The sequence below is a fragment of the Callithrix jacchus genome, chromosome 10 (genome assembly GCF_049354715.1).
Source record: "Callithrix jacchus isolate 240 chromosome 10, calJac240_pri, whole genome shotgun sequence".
In the NCBI taxonomy this organism is placed as follows: Eukaryota; Metazoa; Chordata; class Mammalia; order Primates; family Cebidae; genus Callithrix; species Callithrix jacchus.
This window is the reverse complement of record NC_133511.1, coordinates 105,392,632-105,411,696: the sequence shown is the minus strand read 5'-3', so window position 1 is coordinate 105,411,696 and position 19,065 is coordinate 105,392,632. Positions and strand designations below refer to the sequence as shown.

The window sequence follows — 19,065 nt, the reverse complement described above, 5'->3', positions numbered from 1 at the left end:
TTGATTGCTTTATATTCATTTCACTTATTTTCTGTATTGGAGCCATACAGGAATTTTCTACTTCATATAATAAAGGTCAGGGGAACAAGTAAAATCAATCTTACAGCCACATTCATGAGCTAGGCTATTTAATCTTTGCCATCCTGTGAGTTTCAAGCCATCTCTGCTCCACACAGAAACCATGAATGAAAGTAAAGTGTAGCAAATATTTTCAGAAAGGACTTTTCATTTTTTGCCTTCTCTTGAAAACCTAAATCAATACTTGACCTTTTCACATTGCTATCAAGATAAAATGGAGTCTTTGTGTGCTGACTCAGAACCATAAAATATGTGGTAAGATCCATTTGTCTTGAGAGCTCTCTGTTCCTTCAAGTACTCTGTGTGTGTGTATTGGGAGAGTATATGTTAGGTGGGTGTTTGTGTGTATGTATATGCGTATGCACATATATATGTTAGGGCTGTGCATATGTGTGTTTATGTGTATATTAGGTGGGTATGTTATGATCATATGTGTGTATAAATGTATATTCATGGTGTGTGTGACTTAGGTGAATGTGTATATATGTATATACATATGTGTGTTAGGGTTTTCTCTGTGTGTGTGTGTACCACTACTTGAGATGATCAGCCTATTCATTGTCAGTAATGTTGCCACTGTCATTAAGTAGGAATAATATTGTGTGGTTTATACAATGTTTTCACCTGAATCTTGTCATCAAAGCCATCTGATTTCATGAAATAGAATAGAGATGTATAAATAGGTAAGTGCATAGAATATAAGTTTAAATAATTTACTGACGCTTGGAGAATGCAAATTTATGCAGCTGGTTAAAAGCAGTGTCCAGATGCCAAATGGACCTCCAAACACTGAACTCCAAAGAAGGCAGTCCAAGGTGTGCCCAAAAAGTAGCAGCCTAATGAACATGTGTTCCTTGTTGTGTCACAACGCAGAATGCTGCAGTGAGAATCCCAGGAAATGACTTCTTTGTCAATGCATCCTAAGAACGGAAATTTGTATAAAGAATGACATAAACTCCTTTCAATTAAAGTGACTTATTGTAGCCAAGGTGTTTCTTTCAACTGCAATCAAAACGGAGACCCTTTAGTTCTAGGTGAAGGTGCTAGTTTAGGTGAAGGTGCTGTTTTTTCCTTGGTTTCTTATCTCAGGTATGCAGGGCCCCTGACCTTTGAATTGACCTGTTCCACTAATACATAGTGCTCTGCATTTTCATTATTTTTATTTTATTTGAGCCAGGCTTTGGGGCATGGGGCTGGGGAAAGGATAACGAAATGTGGATATTTGGAAATATCTGTTTGTAGGTTTGACTCTACATGTAGCTATTTAGAGGAGGAGTGGACACAAAAGGAACTTCTGTACACTCGGAGGTGCTCCTTGTACCTTCAGTTTGTATCACTGAATAATGAAGGGGTGAATTTTGCCTTACACCTTGAGCCATTAAATAATATCACACAGGCCAGGTGCAGTGGCTTATGCCTGTAATCCCAGCACTCTGAGAGGCCAAGGTGGGTGCATCACGAGTTCAGGAGATCGAGACCATCCTAGCCAACATAGTGAAACGCTGTCTCTGAGAAAATACAAAAAATTAACTGGGCATGGTGATGTGCACCTGTAGTCCCAGCTACTCAGGAGGCTGAGGCAGGGGAATTGCTTGAACTCGGGAGATAGAGGTTGCAGTGAGCTGAGATCGTGTGACTGCATTCCAGGCGACAGAGCAAGACTCCGTCTCAAAAAATATTAAATACATAAATAAAAAACAGCACACAGTATATTTGTTGTCCTGATATTTAATTGCCTCCCTTTTACAGAAGCAAGAATAATCCATATTTCATAGTATTATAATGAGAAGTATAATTAATGTATCTAAAATTAAAGAGGCAACCAATAGCAAGTGACCAGTAAAATTATGGTCCTTCGCAATGGGTAAGAGATTATGCACTCTGTTTCTCACTGACCTCCTTTCTGACTGCTTAGGAAGGTCTGGGCTTGTTTATACATTTGTTTCTTGCAAAATGTACTACTACTGCTTACAGCATCCCACTGAAAATAACAGATTTTCACGGACATGAAAAGACAATTCTATCTCACTTTTATAACTTCGATTAAAACCACAGCTCAGGAAATAGATAAAGGTAGGCAGTGAAAAAAAGTGTCTCATCACAAGTCCATATGAAAATCACAGTGGTTCTGGTCTTCAGTTCAAATAAATGGCTAACTAGTCTATAGAAATAAGCAATATCAGATGACTTGTCAACATAAAATAATTGAAAGGGTCAGAATTATTATTATTATTATTATTATGAGACAGAATATCACTCTGTCGCCCAGGCTGGAGTAAAGTGGGCAATCTTAGCTCACTGCAACCTCTGTCTCCTGGGTTCAAGCTATTCTCCTGCCTCAGCCTCCCAAGTAGTTGGGGTTACAAGCACCCACCACCACACTGGGCTAATTTTTGTATTTTTAGTAGAGATGGGGTTTCATCACATCAGCCAGGCTGGTCTCAAACTCCTGACCTCAAGTGACCTACTCAACTCAGCCTCCCAAAGTGCTGGGATTACAGGTGTGAGCCACCAGGCAAGTCCTAGAATTAAATTTAAGGAGAGTTTATTCAAACACAGAGTTTGAGGATCGCTGCCCAGTAAGCACAGATTCCAAGGAATAGAAGTCAGTGTTCTGAAGTATAGAAGTTTGAGATCATTTCTATAGACAAAGTTTATATAGAGAAGCTTAACAGAATTTCAGTTTCTTTCTCTATAAAGCTTAATGCATAGTGACAAGGGTCAGATTAGTTGAGGTGTTCTTTTTCTTTTGCAAAAGTTATATTTGATACTCTACACTGAAGATGTAATAGTCATGGGGTCTTTTGTGCCATGTGGTCTGAGTTAGGTACAAGATAATAAAGAAGGCAATTCATCTCTAACAAGGAACCAGTGATTAGAATTGGGAGAGGTCTGGTCTCTGCTCTTTCCTAGTCATTTATAGAACAACAAAAATGGAGAAAAGAGTTAACCTATAATCTAAGAAGCAGAAGTTGCCAACATGCAATGTGACGGTCTCCAGTGCTTAACTTCCCCCTCGGCATAATAAATTTAGAGGGTCCTGAAATTTTATTTTCTTTTACACTTTATTGTGCACTAAATTTGGTAGCGATTAATATCTTATCAGAACAAAAGGTAGTAGCATACTGTCTGTGCCTTTCTATTTTATCAACTCCCTCCTGATTTTGAAATTTTAAAATAAGCATCACTTTCTTTATGAATGGATCATTGAAGGGAAAAAAGTGAGAGTCCAGCCTTTTTTAGGAAACAGAGCATTTAAGTATTACGTATGATGTATTCAGAGATATCAGATAACTTCTGTATAGTTTCCTGAATGCAATTCCCCGTAAAGGTTATTCTTTTTGTTTGGGCATATATATACACGTACATATATGCAATATATTGTATGGTTACATGTAGTGTGTGTAATTTTTATTAAATATACAAAAATACAGTTTTCTTATTCTGATATGCAAATACTTTTGATCTTATTACTTTTGAATCCATCTTTAACAGTCACTTTGTTTCACATTTGAATGAAGTATGAATATAGTGAATTTTATAATTCTGTATATTATTATTGAGAAATGAGACTAACTTAACTTCAGCCAAGAGATTATTATTTATTTTTTATTTTATTGAGACAGAGTCTTGCTCTGTTGCTCAGGCTGGAGTACAGTGGCATGACTTCGGCTGACTGGAACCTCTGCCTCCCAGGTTCAAGCAATTCTCCTGCTTCACACCCCTGAGTAGCTGAGATTACAGGTGCCTGCCACCACACCTACCTAATTTTTGTATTATTTGGTAGAGATGGAGTTTTACCATGTTGGCCAGGCTGGTATTGAACTCTTGACCTCAAGTTATCCACCTGCCTCAGCCTCCCCAATTACTGGGATCATAGGCATGAGCCATCATGCCTGGCCTCCAGCCGAGAGATTACAATTACTTGCTGTTACTCTAGTCACAGCAGTGTCAGGCCTGATACTCTTGAGTATATAGAATGAAAAAAAGCAGTCACTGCCCGTGTAGTCTCTGATCTGAAGCAGTCATCTTCAACAGGGAGCAGTTTTACCTATTCCTCAAAGGACAATGTCTAAAGACATATTTTTTATTGATATGTAATAATTGTACATATTTATGAGGTACAAATGATATTTGATACATGCATAAAATATGTAATGAGCAAATCAGAGTAATTGGGAATCTATTACCTCAAACCTTTTTCATTCTCACAATTGAAGGGGAGGTGCTACTCTTTTTTCATTTTTAGAGACAGGGTCTTACCCTGTCACCTAGACCAGAGTGTACATGCAAGATCCTAGCTCACAGCAGCCTCGAACTCCTGGGCTCAGGTGATCTTCCTGCTTCAAAATCCCAAGTAGCTGGAACTACAAGGTCACACCACCCATGCCTGTGGTCTCCCAGGCTGATCTCAAACTCTTGTCCTCAAATGATACTTCCTCCCTGGCCTCCCAAAGCACTGGGATTACAGGCATGAGCCACTGCACCTGCCCTGATGCTACCGTTACCCAGTGGAGAGGGACCATGGATGCTACCCTTCTACAACACACGAGGCAGCAATACAAAAAAAAAAAAAAAATTAGAGGCCAGGCTCAGTGGCTCATGCCTATAATCCCAGCACTTTGGGAGGCTGAGGCAGGTGGATCACCTGAAGTCGAGAGTTCAAGACCAGCCTGACCAACATGGAGAAACCACATCTCTACTAAAAATACAAAATTAGGCAGATGTGGTGGTGCATGCCTGTAGTCTCAGGTACTCAGGAGGCTGAGGCAGGAGAATCACTTGAACCTGGAAGGCGGAGGTTGCAGTGAGCTGAGATCATGCCATTGCATTCCAGCCTGGGCAACAAGAGTGAAACTCTGTCTAAAAAAAAAAACCAACCCAAAAAGTCAACAGTGCTGAAGTTGAAAACCTGGTCTATAGAGTGAGAAATATACAATGCATTATTATTAGTACTATCTTAGGAACATGAATAAAGTGCTGGGAAAACTCAACAAGAGAGAACTGAGATGTTGAAAAAAGCTTTATAAAAGAAATGACACTGGAACTTGACCCAGAAGAATGAGACTGCGTTAGCCAGGGATGGATGGAAAGGCAGAGATGAGAAAGTGTAGAAAACTAATCATGTCACAAGACTTTTACTGTATGCAGTTACTACAGTGGTATACCTCGATTCACGGTTACATACAAATGAGGTTAACATTACTCTACATGGGAGTTTTTCTTTATGTGTTTTTAAGCTGCATATATAAAACCTCCTTAGAGAAGAGACATAAAATCATGTTCTACTAAGGAGAGGAAGTTTTCCAAACTCCCTAGCTTCAGGTGGCCTACAGGCATTTGTAGATGTGCAGTCAGTATACGTACTTCCAGCCTCACTTTATTTCCCACTAAGCAGTTGGTATTATTTCTCTTTCTTTTTTTTTTTTTCTTGGTGTGTTTGATCATGTTTAGATTTCTGATAAGTAATGGAAGAAATAGTAAACAAATTCGTGTTTCTTCCTATGAGCATAAATACTAGAAGAAATGTGAACATAGATCTCACACATACACCTTTTATTTCTATTGCTTATTTTTTAGATTGTATTAGTAGCAAATTATAAAAGAACTACCTACTTTTACAATCTAAGAAAGATGAAAATAAAGATATGATTTTTTTTTTTTTTTGAGACGGAGTTTCGCTCTTGTTACCCAGGCTGGAGTGCAATGGCGCAATCTCGCCTCATTGCAACCTCCGCCTCCTGCTTTCAGGCAATTCTCCTGCCTCAGCCTCCTGAGTAGCTGGGATTACAGGCACATGCCACCATGCCCAGCTAATTTTTTTTTTTTGTATTTTTATAGAGACGGGGTTTCACCATGTTGACCAGGATGGTCTCGATCTCTTGACCTCGTGATCCACCCGCCTCGGCCTCCCAAAGTGCTGGGATTACAGGCGTGAGCCACTGCACCCAGCCAATATGATGGTTTTACTTAAAACCTCGTGGGTATACAATGATTTGAGGGCTCATATCAGAATTATTTAAAAAACAGAAAATATATTTCAGTTTCAGTTAATATCTTCTTCTCTGGTACAAATAGTAGAGATGGGAGAGATCACATGCTTCTGTTCATATTTCTGCTAATAGAAGATGAGATGAATTTCATCACAGTTAAGTTAGAAGAATGAATCTGTCATGTATGTCACCTCAAAGAAGCATCTAAATGAACTGCCATGTTATTTTCCACATTCCTTAATCACTACGGAGATGAAGTACTAAATCAAAAGTCTGCAGAGTTAACCAAAAACAAAATAATGTTGCGTATTTGATGTCTAGAAGGAGTATGACCAATTCTATTTATTGTCTTTTTTCTTTTCCTTTAACAATTTATAAAAAGTTAGGACATTAGGGCCCAGAACAGTGGCTCACACCTGTAATCCCAGCACTTCAGGAGGCCAAAGCAAGTGGATCACCTGAGGTCAGGAATTCGAGATCAGCCTGGCCAACATGACAAAACCCCGTCTCTACTAAAAATACAAAAATTAACTGGGTGTGGTGGTGGGCAGCTGTGGTTCCAGCTACTCAGGAGGCTGAAGCAGGAGAATTGCTTGAGCCTGGGAGGCGGAGGTAGCAGTGAGCCGAGATCATGCCACTGCACTCCAGCCTGGGCAACAAGAGCAAAAACTCAGTCTCAAAAAAACAAGTTAGGACTTTAACAATATGTAGCATGTGTCTAAGAATGGTAACGTAAATTAACAGTTTCAAATATCTAAAGTTGAATCTATAATACTAATATAATGGTGGAAATAATTAAAATAATAGTATCTATAAACATAGTATGCCTTTATTGAACACTAAGCCCTAAGCAGAGTGCTAGTGGTAGCATTTCATTTAATACTAAAAGCAATACTATGAAAGAGATAATATTGTTATCTATATTCTATAAGTAAATAAAATAATCCTTAGAATAAATCAATAATGATTGAATGCATGCACCCAGAGATGATGATAAAATCAATTTTACCATTCACTGAACCTGCAATTTTTCAAAATGAAATAGATTGAAATGGAATAATATAGACTAGAAAACCATTAAAATGCATCACATGTAAGATCCTAGGATTTGAGGGTCATATCAATAAATCATCAAAAGCAACAAGTTGTAGGCTGTCGGCACCTACTCATTGATTAGTATAGATTCTGTAACATGTGTGGGCTTTTCCATTAAAAGCCAATTACAACAGTGACTATTTATTAAGTGCCTCTTTGGCAAAATACTGTATTAGGTATAAGCCATGGTTTTCATTTTCTTGGGCTTCTAATATAGATGAGAAAAATGGCATTTATTCATAAATAATATAGTAACATATGCAAATAATAGAGTAAAAAACTAAGAGAGTTTTCAAATAAAATGAAGATAGTTACATTTTTTAGAGGAGGGAAAGGTAACTTTGACTTGGGTGAGAATTACATCAGGAAATTGGATGAGATGAAATGGAACACAATTTCTAGTTGGTCTCAGAAAATGGCCAAGATTGATGAAGATTTCATCAATTTTGAAATGCTTACTGGGCTAATTCATGGATGAAAAAGATCAGGATTTTTACAACAAAGGTCACAAACGAAGTAGCTGAAGAATGAACTGCCCAACTGCTGAATAACTCTTTAGGAGCCTATTGATGTTATAGTGCCATTTTGTCCTAGTTTTTTTAATGAGCTATTATTTGGAAAAAGTCTATTTAAACAGTTCTTGCAATCCAGATGCCATGGAATATGCCAAAGTCTTTAGTGCAATAAAAGTAGTAATAATAAGTACTTTAAGGTCAAATTTTATCACTTCATTGAAGCTTATTCAGATACTTAAAGTCAGTCCCAATGAGCTCTCTCTTTTTAAGAATCTCTCTTTACATAACATATACTTCAGGACCAAAAGAAAACTTCCCCTTAGCCCACTGATGAAAACCAACTCTCAAAAGGCAGGTTAATAAGTTAGAAGGCATACAAGTTTATTAACATGCATGGGAGAGAACCACAGCGATTACTCTACCACCTAAAGTGAAGGAGTAAGGAAGTGTGGATGACTTTGAGGGGAGTAAATGATTATTAGGAAAATTCAGTGGGCTTGAAGAGCATGCAATGGCCTGAGACCAAGTCCGCTGAGCTGCAGAGCAGACAATGGTTTATGGCAAAAGTCTATCCAGGTGTGTTGACAGACTTATCCTTCTTCCCATGATAGAAGTTCAGTTCATGAAAATTCTTTGGCGGATCTGGGCTTTAGATAAGGAAACTTCTGAGAATAACTTTATCCTGTGTTTTGGGAGAGATAGGAGACAGAGGATTGAGAGACTGAGAGCTCAGATTGGGAGCTGAGGTGGGGACTGTCAGAGAGACCATAAGGCTTCTTCTTTAGTTCAGCATGTAAAGGACCAAATTTTGGGGTATAAGTTTCTGGGGCCAACCTATTCACTGCTGTATTATTAGCCCTTACTTTTATTTATTTATTTATTTATTTATTTATTTTTGAGGCGGAGTTTCGCTCTTGTTACCCAGGCTGGAGTGCAGTGGCGTGATCTCGGCTCACCGCAACCTCCACCTCCTGGGTTCAGGCAATTCTCCAGCCTCAGCCTCCCGAGTAGCTGGGATTACAGGTGCACGCCACCATGCCCAGCTAATAATTTTTTGTATTTTTAGTAGAGACAGGGTATCACTATGTTGAACAGGATGTTCTCGATCTCTTGCCCCTGTGATCCACCCGCCTCCGCCTCCCAAAGTGCTGGAATTATAGGCTTGAGCCACCGCACCTGGCCCATCCTGGTTTTTTAAAGCAAATTTCTTGTTCGTGCATCTTCACTATTTAAATACATTATAAACTTCTAGGTACTATTGCCTTTTTCTGACATATTCTTAGTTCTTTACACATGAGACATGGTGAATGCAGATTTGATGATTGGTTAACAGACATAAGTTTTCAGTCAGGTATGGTGGCTCACGCCTGTAATTCTAGCACTTTGGGAGGCCGAGGTGGCCAGATCACTTGAGGTCAGGAGTTCAAAACCAGCCTGGCCAACATGGTGAAACTCCATCTCTACTAAAAATACAAAAAAAAAAAAAAAATTAGCTGGGCATGGTTATGGGCACCTGTAATCCCAGCTACTTGGGAGGCTGAGGCAGGAGAATCACTTGAACCTGTGAGGCGGAGGAGGTTGCAGCGAGCCAAGGTCATGCCACTGCACCCCAACCTGGGCAACAGAGTGAGACTCTATCTCAAAAAAAAAAAAGTTTTCTTTGTATGGCTAGGAAGTGATTAAATGATAACAAATTAAATAAAATTTAAATCATCAATTAAAAAACAATAAATGTGATATACATAAGAAACTTAGCACAAAATGAGTTCATGGAGAGCTCTCAATAAACATCAGTTGAATAAATGAACAAGTTATGAATTCTAATTTTTGCTACTAACTAGTTGTGACACATATCAGTTCTTCTTTTGAAGACTCAGTTTTCTTGTCAATAATATGAGATGTTTGAATTTTAAGAATAGTTTTCTAACTACCTTTCAAATTGTATGAAGGTACTTGGTGAATGCCACAAAATATAAAGTATATTCTTAGCCAACGATAGACATTTAAAGTGCCTTAGCTTATGTCGGGCCCAAGCTGTTCTTTCAAAGAAGAGCTCCATTGCTAAAATTGTTCAAAAATTGTTGATATACATTAATTATAGAATGGAAATTTACCTTCCTAAACCAATTTGAGCACATAAAACTTAAAAATGTATCTTCTTGTTGTTACATTACTATACAGGAAATGGACCAGAGGTCCTGTTATTCCAGAAGCCACATACCAATGAATTTGATATTAATTTTCTAGAAATGTTGAAGACAACATTAATTAATTTTCAAGACACATAATACAGTTCTTCTGTTGCAGAAAGCAAGAAATGTATGTTTATTTGTCGTGCACACCATGAGGAGCTTCAAAGAATATATTTTATTCAGACTGAAATAAAAAATCTTACTTTTTCTCTTCTCATTTCATATTCTCTTTTTAGTTAAAAGAAGAGCATGCTCACTTTGGGAGGCCGAGACGGGTGGATCACAAGGTCAAGAGATTGAGACCATCCAGGTCAACATGGTGAAACCCCGTCTCTACTAAAAATGCAAAAAATTAGCTGGGCATGGTGGCGCATGCCTGTAATCCCAGCTACTCGGGAGGCTGAGGCAGGAGAATTGCCTGAGCCCAGGAGGCGGAGGTTGCGGTGAGCCGAGATTGCGCCATTGCACTCCAGCCTGGGTAACAAGAGCGAAACTCCGTCTCAAAAAAAAAAAAAAAAAAAAAAAAAAAAAAAGAAAAAAAGAAGAGCATGCTGAAAACATTCTATTGAATTGCTTCTCTGATGAACGCTTGGGTTGTTTAGGCTTGTCATTAATAGATGACAATAATATGATGCTACTACTAATAAGAGAATTGTTATTTTTTGGATAATACATTTTTTTTTCCTAGAATTCGTATACTCTCTGTTGACCACATTGTGTCTGCAATTATTTAGGTACAGATACTAGCTTTCTTTACATATTAAGTGCTAATAGGACCCAGTGTTTCGGATTCACTTGCGTATGTCATAAAAGTGAATCTAATCAATTAAACTCTGTTTTTTTGAGACGGAGTTTCGCTCTTGTTACCCAGACTGGAGTGCAATGGCGCAATCTCGGCTCACCACAACCTCCGCTTCCTGGGTTCAAGCAATTCTCCTGCCTCAGCCTCCCAAGTAGCTGCGACTACAGGCGCGCACCACCATGCCCAGCTAATTTTTGTATTTTTAGTAGAGACAAGGTTTCACCTTGTTTACCAGGATGGTCTTGATCCGCCTGTTTACCAGGTGGACCTCGTGATCCACCCACTTCGGCCTCCCAAAATAAACTCTGGTTTAATTATTGGCTTAATTACTAGAGACATTGGCAGCACCCACTTTTACATACATGGTATCTGGGTACTGCCTTGTTGAGTTATTACATTTAAATCTCCTAAACCATTTAATGAAATTGGGTTTCAGTGCAGATGATCTCTCAGATTTTACAAACTTAAAACATTCCCCAACTTTCTGATTTTCTGCTAGAAAACAGTAATAATGAAAAGGAAAACGGGGGGGGGGGCGGGACATGAAACTCATTTAAAAAATAAATCAAAGCCACTTAGAAGCTATTGTCCCATACCAGAATGAAGAATGGAAGATAAGTAAACGTAGTTAAAGCATGAGTCATGATCGTGACACAGTCTTCATTCAAAGGCTGAATTTGCCTTTTAAAATTATGCATACCAACTCTTTGTTTATTAACATAATAAAATTGTAATATGATTTTAAAAAAGGCTTCAAAAAAGACCAAACAAGACCAGACAGCTGATTAAAAGATGCTTAAATGTGCTAGTCCCTGGAGCCTGGAGTTCCTTTTACGGATGATTTTGAATGACTTGTTCAGGCGGGGAGCCTTCCAGGAGGAAATGCATCCTTGTCTGGGGTTAAGTCAAGGGCTGGACTCCCAGGTCCTCAGTGAAAAATTTCTCCAGAAGAAATTCCTAAGGCAAGGCCGAGACAGGAGTCACCAGATCTTCAGAAGAGGAGGAAAAGATTTACTGTGTCTCTGCTCTGATTTTCAGTTGCAACATTTCTCAGGCAAAGAGTATGCCAACAGCCTTTCTCTTCTGCTTTGCTGGTCTGTGGTGGATACTAGCAATCTATGTGGTTCTAAAGTATCAAGCTGAGATTATAGTATCAATGAGTTGGAACATCAATGGTGCCAAGTGCCATTTAAAAATCTTTTCATCTTCCTGTGTGTTGCTTCTGGAGAGGAAATGTTCTAAGATGTGGTTTCCAGTCTTGTAGAAAAATGGCATTTTCAGGCTGTGTGGGACTCTTACATCATCTAGTTTCAATCACCTCATTTTGCAGATCAAGAAACTGAGAGTGAGAAACAAGGGACTGGCCAGAGTTACTCAGCTAGACAGTGTCAGACAACAGTGGAACTTGTGGTAAGTTGTGTGGCCTCTGGGCTTTTCCTTCCAAATATAAAAAATGGAAATGAGGGATCGGCTTAGATAATCTTTTATAGATTTATTTTTTGTTCTAATACTCTACTTATTATTTATTTATGTTATTTATTTATTCTGAGACATAGTCTTGCTGTGTTGTCAAGGCTGAAGTGCAGTGGTGCCATCATAGCTCACTGCAGCCTCCAGCTCCAGGGTTCAAGCAGTCCTCCCACCACAGCCTCCCAGGTAGCTGGGACCACAGTGTGCACCACCAGGCCTGGCTAATTTTTTAATTTTTTTTGTAGAGATAGGGGTCTTGATATATTTGGTAGGCTGGTTTAGAACTCCTGGCCTCAAGCAATCCTTCCACCTCAGCCTCTGTAAAGTACTAAAATTACAGGTGTAAGCCACTACACCCAGACGATTTTTAAATTGTGGACACCTGTCCATTATTCAATAGGTCCATTATTCAACCTAAAGGCTTTTATAAAAGTAATGCATTTTATGCCTAAACAACAGTGTTTTAGCATTTTGATGAAGCCTTAAGTTTTAGTTAATATTTTGCATTGTGTAGAGGTATTTACTTCAGAACGTGGCCTAGAATTAGGCTAAACATCTTGAAAATGTGACAATTTACTATATTATAATTCTAATACTATAAATATCCTAAATAAATGCTTTCTTAATGCAACTATAATATATATTTAATATTATTACCTATGGTGTTTTATCCATTGCTGAAAATATTCTGATTACATAAATGACTAAAGCCAATTAAAAAGTCATGCTATAGAGGAGAGAAATGCCCAAGTAGGTTTTAGTTAGTTGAAAACTCCATTACTTATAAGCATGGATTAGATTTTTCTTTTTCACTTCTTCAGCAGGCACATTTTAGACAAACTGACAGCAAATCCATTACGTAATGGCCACTATAAAAGCTTTCATCAACAGTGTGCATGTTTAGTGTCTGTGTGGGAGAAACTGGGTTATGGTAGGTGAAAAGGCAAAAGATTCAAGAGTAAGACAGAACTGGGCATTTAAGTTCTTGGCTCCATAGATAATGCAATCAGAATTCTCTAATCCTGAGGTTGGAGAGTTGGTTATCTACAGACAGAAGCCGTCTGCATCTTCAAACCTTTAGACTAGGGGGTTCTCAGACATTTATTTACATAAGTGATATGTAACAAGTTACATAGGATGATATTAGAGGAATATCATAAGGATCTAATAATATAATGTATGTGAATGAAATGTATGCATTCTCTACACTAGAGAAATATTTTGTCTTTTTGTATTACATATTAAAACAAATGGAGAAAATCATGGAGGGTTAGAGGAGAGGGTGTGAGAAGCAAGTTATTTTTTTAATAATGTTACGGTTTAGAGCAAAGAGACTGCAAGGAAGCAGATGAAATATTGATGCTAGAATATCCAGTGTCCAGGCTTCTTTAAAATGTTACCTACATAGGAGTCATTTGGAGATAATGTTAAAATCCAGTTCTGATGCAGATTGTCTGGGAGTTCTGAGATTCTGCTTTTCTTAAAAGTGCCCACATGATGCTGATGCCGCTGGTCTTTAACACTTTGCGTATGGAAGTTTTATGTCTTCAGATTAAGGGTCAACTGAGTATCTTCTCAAGAAGAAACATTTGTTGGGGTTTATATGCCAAGGCAGTACCATTTCGCCTCGCTAACACCCATCTTGCTACACCATAAAAAAGCTTTCTACACTTTCTGGGTTTATTATTAAGTGTTGAGAAAGCATTCAGCTTTCACTGTTTGGCTGGGGTTTCTGGCTGACAGCAGCAAGGTAGGAGTTTAAATTTAATAGAATTAGGAATAAACAGGATCCAGAGAGAAAGAGAGAGTCTATGCAGTACCAAGGGAGAAGAGTTGCTGCTTGTCTCTTGACAAGACCTCATCTAATAGAGGTCTCTAAATGCTGCCTTAAGAATCTTGGATATGTGATTGGTTGTCTTAACTATCTTTTTCCTTGACATATTGCATGTTTACATTAGCTTGGACCCTTTACTTTCCTAATATAAATATGAGCAGGAAGAGGCCATCTCCCTCATTTTATATTTTAAGTTCAATTTAGCAAACATTTACTGACTGACTGGTTACAAAGTAGTGGACGAGGCACTCTGAGGGACATGAAGATCAAAACAGAAGATAGGTTCCAAGTACTCTCAATTTACCAATGGAGGATACGGACATTAAAAATAACCAGAGATAAGGCAGCTTGAACTTCACAACACTAGTTGTGGACAAAAACATGCTCAGAGAGCTGGAAGAAATTGAAATCAGTTCTGCCGGGGAGTTAGGAAGACATTGTAAAGGAGGAAGACTTTGAGTAAGGATTTAGAACATGGTTATTTGCACATGGAGATAGAAAATACTGAGACCAAGTCTTTGACATGTTGTAGGAATAGGAGACCAAAAGCGGAGACATAGCTTGGAGTAATTTAAGTAGTACCATGCTGAAATGTAGATGTCATTTTTAGGAATTCAGCTTAAGCCCTAGGTCTTGTGTAGTACTGTTAAAGATAAGGGATACTGTTTTAAGGCAGCTTTTTTGCTTGATTTATCAACTCTTGAGTTTTTTTTTTTTCTACTGGGTCTAGTTCTCTAGAACCTGCAGGAGGAAAGATCGCCTTTTATATAAACATATCCCCTTGACAAATAAAATACAGCTCTTCAGCAGGTATATGAGTAAGATAGGGGAGAAAAGAATCCAAATCCTCTTTAAAATCTTTTTCCATACTAACTCATTTATACATTAGGTGTTCCTTCTTTGTAACTCTTACACTCACGCATAACAAAAATTATAGGTGAATTTACATTTCTTGTTCAAATAAGTGTTTTCCATGAATTTTACACTGGAGTATTGCCTGGTCATAAAGAAGAAACTTTTTATATCTTTCCTCCGATATGCTGGTGCTTAGCCATTTAAAAAGAAATGATTGTGCTAGCCTCCTCTGATTTCTGATTGCTCTGGATGGTGCTGTTGCCTAAGCAGAATGGGGCTGGGGTATTATTTGGTATCACCAAAGTCAATGCAGCCTGAGGATCAAAGTAGACAGAGGTGAGGATAGCCAAAAAAGATTAGCCATTATCCAATCATAAAGCAAGTTTGGGGCCAAAGTCAGAAAGTGAAATAAACTCAACATTTACAGATATTTAAGAACATGTCAGGAAATGGTGGCCAGAACAGGGCTCGGTTGAGGAATTGCCATGTGGAATATTTGTTTTTACTGGATATTGATTGTAGTGGCTGAGATGGACTTCAAGACACAAGAGAAGATTTGAAAATGCCACTCCATCTCTTTCTCTTTTTTTGAGACGGAGTTTCGCTGTTGTTACCCAGACTGGAGTGCAATGGCACAATCTCAGCTCACCGCAACCTCCATCTTCTGGGTTCAAGCAATTCTCCTGCCTCAGCCTCCCAAGTAGCTGAGACTACAGGCGTGCACCATCATGCCCAGCTAATTTTTGTATTTTTAGTAGAGATGGGGTTTCATCTTGTTGACCAGGATGGTCTCGATCTCTTGACCTCGTGATCCACCTGCCTTGGCCTCCCAAAGTGCTGGGATTATAGGCATGAGCCACAGTGAGCCACCGCGCCCGGCCACTCCATCTCTTTTATTGCCTACCCTTGGAAGATATTATCTTAAGAACACCAATAATGTGAAATTTGTGCTGCTGTGTAAACTTTGGATCCTTTTGAGTTCCCCTAAACAAAGCAGTGTACCATTTGGGCTGAGTTTGTTGTTAATGTATCTGAATTAGTTAAAATACAGAGAGTGCACAGTATTAAGTCTTTGAGACTGAATTTTTTGTAAACTCTTTTTAGCTGTGGCTGTTTGCAGATGACTTTACATCCCTTCTCATTTGTGCTGTTGCCTACCCTTCTTTCTGTTCTCTCTATTCCTTCTCATGCCCCAACTTTGGTAGTGTAAGATATTGTGATATTATTGTGAGTTTTGTCAAATCAGCCTGCCAAATCCAAATTCCAGGCAATAATCAAACTTCCTGGGTATAGATATTTCCTGCTGATCAGGGTTTTTATGATTATCTATCATTTTTCTTCATTTTTTAGTTTAAAACAAATAAACAATGAAACAAGACATTGAAAGGAAATATGGAGGAAGGTAGAATGGAGGGTGGCAGAATACGAGAAATGGAATGAGGAAATTAAACCAACATTTATGGGGTCCCAACATATACCAAACACTTTGCCAGATTCTTTATATACAAAGTGCTACCTAATCCATACAGTGGCCTCATGTTAGGGCTGTCATTGCACCCACTTTATCAGTGGGCAAATAGAGAGTAAGAACGATTCTAATCAGAGGTCAAATTCATGCAGGCACTGCCCAGCAGAGCTGAGGCAAGACTCTGGACCTCTAATGCTCTCTAGCACCAGGCTGATATCTGCGGTGAAAGTGCCATCCTCTCTTTTTTCACAAAGTAGCTTGTACTATGCCAGGATAAGCAATTTAGATAACAATAGGAAGAAAAGTGAGAATTGAGTAAAAGTTCAGATCCACTTCCTTCTAACTAGATTGTTCTTTTCATTCTCTTTGGACCTAACATATATGGGCTGCTTTATGGTGGTAATAAGCTTTTTATGTGAATATGACCTGTCTGTGCCTTAGTCAGCAATACAGAGTGGTACTGAGTATTCCCTGAGCTATTTAGTCGGTTGACATATAGTCTGCACATGCTTAATATGCAGAAATTGCTTTTTAATATAAATCAAGATTACTATGGGGTTTTTTTTGTAATCCATCTCTCAACTTTTTTGTTACCAATAAATGGAATTCTCAGCTCTGCACATTTGTCTTTAAAGAGCTACATTTTAAGTACTCACTTCATACTAGAAACAGTGTTAAGAGACATATTTGTCAGGACAGACTGAACTCCACTGTGATAATGTATAAATCCTGAAGCCTTGGTGAATGAACACGACAAACATTTATTTTTCTATGTATGCAGAGTCTACTGCGGGGCTTCCTGTTCTCCAGGGCAGCTCCCTCTCAAGTCCTGTGTCAAGGGGACAATCTGCTTCTATGTTAGTAGCTTTGCCATCTCAACATGTGGCTTCCATATAGCCATTACAGGAGAAAAGAGAGCTGGGGATGGGGGAGCGCCTCCAGGACCTTTTTTTCTGCTTTTCTCTAGAAGCGACACACCATATTCTGTTTATAATCCTTTGTTCAAAACAAGTCATCTGGCCCCACTTAACTGTGAAGATGGTGGTGAGGAGGGTGCTGGAAAGTATAGGTTCCTCTTTGCCCATGAAATAAAGAATTAACAGATATCAGTGTGTTCTACTGCTAGATCATAAGTCTTGGAAGAACAAAGATTAAATTTTTTAAAGTTATTTGCTTCCATGAGAACGATTAAGTCATATGAGGAAAATAATAATTACAGAGGAATATTTAGGGCTGTATTACAATTTGGTAGGGCCTATAGCTCCTTAAGCCAGAAGCTGCTGTTCTCTTTAGAGAGTTCCTTTTTCGTCTGAAATCATTGACTTGAGACTTAAAAATGCCTGTCTTTTTTTGTGTGTGTTCATGCTGTCTGCTTTGTTTTCTTAAATATTAGAGGTCAAAATGTGTTTAAAAACCAAATCTGGGTCTTAGAGCTTTTTTCCTGGAGCAATGGCCTTGTGGGTAGCTGTTTTTTTTTTGTTGTTGTTGTTGTTTTCCCTAGACTGGAGAAAGCCCACGGTGAGCCATGACTGCCAGAATGAAGCTGTGCACCCTGATGGCTCTTTCTCTGTTGGGCACTTGTTCTTTATAATGTCTCAGCATTTATGACTGGCCTGGGCAAATAATGAGATAGTGTTTTGGTACTGGCCATATAAAGCAGCAAAGCATAGGCAACTGGAGAGCTCCATACCTTGAGTAAAAATAAGAACACAACTAATAATAATAAGGCCATGCAATTATGCTTGGGTTTGAGAGAATGAACAGATCCATGGATTTGGCTTGAAGACTGTATGATGCTAAAGATTCTAGATATTTTCTTCTTGGGTTTGGTACCTATGTTTCTGTTAGTACTTTTGTATTGAAAGATAATTGATAAAAAGCTACACAATTAGTATCATGTTGATTTGTATGACAGGGAGAATGAAACCTGTACCATTTTTTGAAGGTTTTTCTTATAATGAAAACACTTTTCACTATTTATATCTTATTTATAACTGGAATATGCCTTATCCATAGACTTAGGTGTTTGAGCTTTTACTGTCAAATATTTTCTTTCAACCATTTGTCACTGTGCCTTAGATGTTAAGGTTGTATCCATATCATGAGTTTGCTTTGGCATTTAGACATGTATTATGACCTCTAAGTAAATGTTTTCAGTGAATCTGGAGAGGAAGTATGATAGTTTCTGGAAATGTGAAGATAAACTCGAAAAGTAATCTGTGAAAACTGCACAAATGATAGTTATGATAATAATGTAATCATAAACATTAATTGGACATTCATTATAATCCAGGTATGGGGCTAAATGTTTTACAAGCATATTTTTGTTTAATCTGCATAATTGTGTGAGACAAGGACTATTATATCTGTCTGATCTTTCAAAGTAGGCCAAGAATTGTCCTGTTACAAGATATTTAAACGGTTTCTAAATGTATGGATAATCCACAAAACCAAAATATAACTAAGGAAATTGCTGCTTAAACTCTGTTTTTTAACTCGCATAAAGATAGTCTATTTTAACAAAAGTGCTGCAATTAGAATAATTGGAAACAGAGATAAAGTGGTGGAAATGTTTTTAGTTTTTAAAATCCACTACTTAGTATAGTGGTTCGCAATGGGAAGAAACCTTGCATCTCTACCTATAGGACATTGGGCAAAGTATAAAAAAAGTTTTGATTTTAGACTGGCACCTTATGGATAGAAACTAAAGATATGCTAAACATCCTACAGGGCACAGGGTAGCCCCTTCAACTGATGCTTTTT

General features: G+C 38.2%; 1 protein-coding gene across 43 annotated transcripts in view; it reads left to right on the top strand.

Annotated features, from left to right (window-relative positions):
• LRRC4C (leucine rich repeat containing 4C) overlaps positions 1-19,065 on the top strand; it is a 1,379,884-nt gene that overhangs the window by 1,241,463 nt on the left and 119,356 nt on the right. For 30 of the 43 annotated variants that reach the window (XM_035264275.3, XM_078340883.1, XM_035264270.3 and 27 more), the window contains one exon: positions 12,006-12,085. The exons of the other annotated variants lie outside the window; for them this stretch is intronic. The gene's annotated coding sequence lies outside the window, so the exon portion shown is untranslated. The remainder of the gene's footprint in view (positions 1-12,005; positions 12,086-19,065) is intronic. 43 annotated transcript variants of the gene reach the window in all.